The 6,597-nt window shown below is 52.7% G+C and overlaps 1 protein-coding gene across 3 annotated transcripts in view; it reads left to right on the plus strand.

Annotated features, from left to right (window-relative positions):
* LOC102486309 (uncharacterized) overlaps positions 1 to 6,597 on the plus strand; it is an 18,749-nt gene that overhangs the window by 6,046 nt on the left and 6,106 nt on the right. The window lies entirely within an intron of this gene.

Here is a 6,597-nt window from a genome sequence, read left to right on the forward strand (position 1 = left end):
GCGGGACAGCTAGGCGCGGAGGACTCTAGGCAGCCTGAAGAAGCCTGCCACACTACAGGCATGTGAACCAGCATCCATATTGGGTCGGGTGGGGGGCGGGCATCTATTGAAGTGAACTGAACAGGGTAGGGGCTAAAAGGCAGGGATGAGCTGAGACCTGGCCCTGGCTCCATAGCCAGCTCACTTGGGGAAGGGTCCCACCCCTCTGACCCCTTCAGGCTGTGATGTTCCCTGGTATGGGGTGGAAGTGGGACAGTTGGGGTCATTCTGTGAGAGACAGTGGACACCCAGACTCTCCTAGAGGGGTACCTATGGGTGGAGGTGGTGGGAGTAGCAGGGGCAAGCTCTGGGTGGACACAGAAGATGGAGGTGCTGGAGGTGAAGGGCTCCGTGTGCAAAGTCACGGAGGCAGGCCTCCAAATTTTAGGAGAGCAGCAGAGAAGCCCATTGGTTGGGCTCAGTGCTACTCTCGAAGCTCAATGAGGTTGAAAGTGGACAAAGTGGGCAAGACCTCGGTTGTAGAGAGGCCTTGGTAACCAGGAAACAAGGTCCCCGAAGCTGGGGCAAGTCCTCTAAGGCATCTGCCTGTCCTGGCAGGGATTCCTTTTATTTAGCCCATTTCTCTCCTTCCCCAAAACACCGTTAGACTGAGGGCCCCAGGAAAGGGGAGAGCCCTGGGAATCCAGACACCGAGTGACTCAGATGTCAAGGCCACAGGGAACAGAGACCTCAAGGTGAGATTAGGAGGGATGGGAAGCCTGAGGGTAAGAGCCAGTCTTTAAAGAGCTTCCTGGGGAAAGAGCTTGGTTCTCTGTCAACCAGAGGAAACCAGAGGACAGGGCATGAAGCCCCAAAGAGGCAGACAGTCACAGGATGTTAGGAGGGAGTCTCCGATAGTTCATCCAAAGAAGACTGAGGTGGCCGTGCAGCGCATGAGCTCCCCATCACCAGAGGTATGCAAGCTTAGCAGGGACACAGATAGGAGTCTACTCTCAGAGGAGGCTGGATCTCACAGCCTTTCCCACCGCCAGCCTGGGACTTCACATGGCAGCTCCAGCTGCGTGGGGGCAGTCCTGGGGCTGAGCCCCCCTGCTGCCTGAATGTCGAGTTCCCAGCCGATTTGACATCAGTTCCGCCCCAAGTTAGTACAGGGGCCTCTTGGGACCACCCTACCTCCTACTTCCTTTCACCCCACTGCTTGCATTTTGCCCTTCCCAGGGGACTTCAGGCCTGACCACAGAGACCTGGATCCTGGTTGTGAGACTGAGGTCCCCGGAGAACACTCAGCTGGAGGCCTTCCCCCCCCTCCCCCGCAGGAATGAGGCAGAGGGGACCGGGGTCCTGGGAGCCCTGTTCACACGCTTCAGAGAAACTGCATGGAAATTCCAGGAGGGTCACAGGGAGGCTTCTAATTTAAAATCAAGATGCTTTATTTTCTTCCTCTTTTCTCTTCTGTTCCAGTCTTTCTCTAGGGGTGGGAGGGAATGTCACAGAGGCTGGAAAAGGAAAGCAAGCATGCCCATTAGGCTGAGTCACAGTGCGGAGAGGCTGGCGTAGGCAGATTGGGTAGGGTCCTTAGACATAGCTGGGGAGGTGGAGAGTCAAGTGGGAGAGGTAGAGAAAAGGCAGAAGTTACAAGGTTGATGAGACCTGCTGAGGGTCCTGGAGCAATGGCCCCGAGCACAGGCCAGGCCTGCAGGCATCTCTGGACAGTCAAGGCCAGGGCTATTTGAGCGAGATTCAAGCTGGGGGCCAGAGAGTCAATCCAGGTCCTCCTGGAATAAAGACAGAAGGGTCTCAGAATTGGGGCTTCCAGAAACCTTGGACAGTGGTCCCTACCTCACATGAAGCTATGGCAACACTCTATCCATCTCACCCATCCTCGTGGGCCTGCTAGGTGCTTATCAAATATTCCCGGTGTTGGATCCTACATGCATAGCATCGTAGACCTTCAGACCTTCGGAAATGAACTGAAAAGCATCAAGGCCTATCCCCTTATGGTATAGATCCAGAAACCAAGGCCCAACAACAGGAAGATACTTGCCCAAGACCAGACCCCCAGAGTGTCCACCTCCTCTGCTGCTTCTCTGCCTTCTCCAAAGATGGAGATGGTACATGTTTTTCACAGCCCAGGGCAGGGACAGGGGTGGAAGACAGTAGGGTATAACTGTCTGCAAGAGGGAGTCGGAAGATGGCAGCTTGTCCTGAGTTCTGGTTCCAACGCCTTGGAAGTCCCTTCATGGGGCCACAGATGGTCCCCAAGGTTGTTAGCAGATGCAAATGGGAGATCTAAAGAGCCCAAGGCCAGAGAAGAAGCCCTTGGTTCTACTCCAACTCGGCCCCAGCTCTCCAAATGACCTTGAGGTCCCCTCTGGCCTCTGTGTATCCAGTGAGGGGTGAGCGCCAGCCAACTGGAGGGTCGGGATTCCATTCATAATCAGCCCCCAGGTTCCCATGGGTCTCCACTCTGCTGGAGTGTCGGTCTCAGATTATACCTACCAAGCTATGCACAGCAAGGAGGAAAATAGCAACCATGGTTTCCCCTCCATCCAGGGAAAAGCAGAGCTATTTCGCTTTGAAATTCCCAGAGTGACAAAACGCTGGGAAGGCCCTAACTATCACCCTATGAGATGGGCCATCTGGTGGTATGATGGTTGGGCAGCTGGATCCCACATGACTGACTGAGCGGTTTCAAGTCCTGGCTTTGGGGGGGGGGGAGTATGCATGCCTGCCCCAAACCCTGAGAGGATAATAGAAGAGAAGGGATTGTGGCATGGTTGCTACCCCTGGAGGGTGCTTTCTCAGTTTCTCTCTCCCTCTTTCTTTCCAGCAAGAGTACATACCCTATGGCAAATTTAAATTAATAATTAAAAAACAAAAACAAAAACACCCCAGTCACCCCATGAGAGCAGCCAAGCTCAGAGATAGCACATTACTCAAGGTCACATAGCAAGTCGTGTGCAAACAGAGAGTAGGCCTGGGGTCTCCCGACTCCCAGACGTGCTCTCTCCCCTGATACGCAGCGCCCCAGAGCACCCATCCTCATGTGGACTTGGGATCCACTCACTTTCCATGGCTGAAACCACCATACAGGAACCTACAATCTCATCCCTATCTGGGACTCAGTTCAGTCTTCTACAAAACAGGGAGATGGGGTGGACCAGATGTCCCTAGGAGCCTTCTGCAACCATATTGGTGGCCCAGTAGAACCCCAGGGCTGTCCTATGTGGCCCCTGCTGACACTCACCTCAGCCCTTTCTTCACAAAGGGTAGGACCCCCCCAGGTCAGGAAACCCACCAAGTCACACCCCCACCCGAGCCTGTCCCACTCCAGACCCTGGGACTGGGCTACATCCAGAACTGCAGGCTCCAGCCAGCTCCCCCTCCGGGGCCCTGGGTTCTTTCTTACCATAAAAGGGCAAGTGTGTCTCTCTTAGTCCCTGCCGCCAGCCCCCGCTGGGGGAAAAGCAGAGCTATTTTTAGAAGACTCAAGGGTTTTCCTCCTGAACTCAAAAAGGAGCTTGCCTGCGCCTGCACCCCCGGAGCACCTGCACCCCAGGAACACCTGCCCATCTCTTCCTCCCTCTTTTCCCACGCGGCTCTCAGTTTTCCTTTTCCTTTCTATCCCCCCCTCTTGCTCTCACTCCATCTTGCTTCCTCTTCCCTCGCTCTCCTCTGACCTCTCCTCTTTTCTCCTCCATCCCCCTCACTGTTCCCTTCTCCCACAATCCTTTCATAGTTTTCCCTCCTCCCTTTTCTCCTTCAGATCTTGAGGGGTTTTTTTTTTGGGGGGGGAGTTGGAGAAAGTAACATATCTGCACCCTCACCCCATTCTTAAACACTATTTACAACATAAATTCCAAACATCCGCCATCTGGTTCTAGGAAGGGCCAAAAGATATTTAGAGAAGGAAGTCGTGATTATTCCATCTTCAAAGCCAAAGGGACTTAAAGGCCCTCTTCCCTCCTGCCTTCCTCCTGCTGCTTTGTTACCATCTGACGATATCTGCCCGTGAAGACCCCCCAGCGAGTAGAAGAGGCCGAGCGTTTGCTGGAGGCCCAGCTGAGCCTCTGTGCACCTCACATCCAGTCCGTGGCTTCCCCTTTCCACACCTCAGTTTCCTCATCTGCACAATGGGTGTGAGACTAGCGTGTTTCTGGCTCTAACGCTCCAAGTCCTGGGCATAACATCCACCTGGCCCAAGTCACGGGGGCCTGCTCTGTGCTCATGCTGGGTGGGGGGATGGGGAGGCAGCTGGGGGGCTCCATCCTCGGCCCCAGTACACCTTCTCCTCCCTTGCTCCTCAGAGGCCCAAAGGGCCCGTTCACCTTCATTCACACTTGCACTCACACCAAGAGGGTAGGGCGGCTCAGACCGAGCCCCTTTGCCTGACCCGGGAGGCCCTGGATACCAGAGACTTCACTTCCCTCTCCCATACCACACAAACCCAGGTCCTGAGGCCCAGAGAAGAGAAGACACTTGTCTACAATCACACAGCTTGTCTACAACAGACCAGGTGCCTGGCCTGCTGCTCTTCCCATCCAACACATTTAGGAGGAAACTCATATTTATATTATCCAGAAAGCATCACCCAGGCCACCAACCCCCTGCAGTCCTGGAGACCCCTGCTTCTTTGCAAAGCAGTCAGGACAGGAGGGGGAACCAATTTCTCGATCATGGTGTTGTTTTGTTTTTAAAGTTTATTGTAGTATTTTATTCATGATAACAGGCACACAGGCACTAGAGAGAGAGAGGAGCACCCCTGACAGGGTCTCGTGCTGTCATCCCTTGCCTCATCTCCTCCCAAGCTCATCAGGACCTTGGCCCCGACATGCTTTCAAGCCTACCTGGAATCTGACCCCGAGTTGGCCATGCAGCTTCCAGCACTGCAGTTCAATTTGGTACAACTGTGCCACCAGGGTAGGCCACTTTGTTTTTTTCTTAACTATTGTTAGGAGTCGGCAGGTGGTGTGGGGGTTGAGGGCACTGAACTCCCACATGGCCAACCATGGTTTGAGTCCCAGACCTGTTGGCTTGCTTTCGCACTTTCCCTCTCTCTCTCTCTCTTTCTCTCATCCTGTCTCTTAAAAAAAAAAAAAGAATTATTTTATTTAGCCTTATTTATTTAATTATTTTAATTTGACCAAAGAGAGACAGAATGAGGCGGTGCAGGGAGTAAAAAGCAAGCCGCCAGATCGGGACTTAAACGCTGTGAGCCATGTGGGAGTCCAGCACCCTCCAGCCCCACCCACCTGCTGGCCCCAGCTGGGCCATTTTTGTAAACAGCACGCAAGGGAGCAGTACCATAGGAAAGAGGCAGGACAGATCAGAAGCCCTTCCACCTCAGTGCCACGTGGCCCTTGCCAGGCCTGGACAGCCTCCTTTTACTTTGGAAATGCTTTCTCCTTCACAAAGACTCGCACGCCCTTGAGAAGTCCCGTGAGGTAGCAGTCTGGGTTACCTCGCCATAACAATAAACCACGAACAGTCTGGTCCTCCAGGGGAGCTGTGAAAATGCACGTCAGGGTGCCTGGAGCTAACCCTGACCCGAACGAACTATTACTAACTATGGGACCTTCGTGGAGTGAAGTAAAATTTGGAAGTCTCGGTTTCCTCCTCTGTCAAATGGGGATAAGACCTTGAAAATCTATGGTGTACCCTCCAAAGAGATACAAGTCAAATTTAAATAAGAAATTACAAAATAAAATAAAATAGAAAAAAAAAAAAAGAATAAGAAAAGTATCTAACTCTGGGCCAGCTGGCGGCATGGTAGTTAGGGTGCTGGATCCCACATGGCCAACACGGTATGAGTCCCAAACATGGAGGCTTGAAACTATGCCAGGCACTGTGCATGCATGCCTAAAATCCGGAGAGGAGAATGGAAGAGAAGGGGTTGCCACATGGCCGTCCCCCATTGGGGGCGATTTCTCCCCCACCCCCGTCTCTCTCCAATGAACACAAGAGCCCTATAGCAAATTTTAAATAATAATAAGTAAATAAAAAGAAGAATGGTACCTAAAACTCCTAAGTGACTATGAGAATCAGATGAGAAGACCTATATAAAATAAAGCATTTTTGGCCAGTCGGGACCATGGTGCTTCAGGCTGTTGGAGCCCACATGGCCTACTATGCAGTTTGAGTCAGTTCTAGAGCTGGTGGCTTGAAAACCAGACATGTGTGCGTGCATGTCCAGACTTCCAAAAGGAGAGAGAAATGGAGGAGAAGGGACTGAGGCGTGGCCATGCCTTATGGCGGTGAGTGCTTTCTTTCTTTCTCTCTCTCTGTCTCTCTTTAGCAAGTGCATGTGCCCTCTAGCAAATTAAAAATATAAAATTAAAATAAAAAAAAAAAAACTAAAGAACGTACAAGTTTGGGGTGCACCGAGAGCACCCAGTGATATGGTAGTTACCGGGATTGTTACCGCGAGTCCCGACACCCAGCGAGCGGGTGGCTGCGAGCTCCAATCACTGCCACTCTCCTCCCAGGTTTCGCTCTCACGGGAAGACCAGGGTGATGGGGACGTTAGGGATCCTGGTCTGAACACCTCATCACCAGGTCAAGCACCTCAAGACATGGCTTGGGGTTCGAGGCCAGGCA

The sequence above is a fragment of the Tupaia chinensis genome, unplaced genomic scaffold, assembly GCF_000334495.1.
Source record: "Tupaia chinensis unplaced genomic scaffold, TupChi_1.0 Scaffold000303_1, whole genome shotgun sequence".
Lineage (NCBI taxonomy): Eukaryota > Metazoa > Chordata > Mammalia > Scandentia > Tupaiidae > Tupaia > Tupaia belangeri.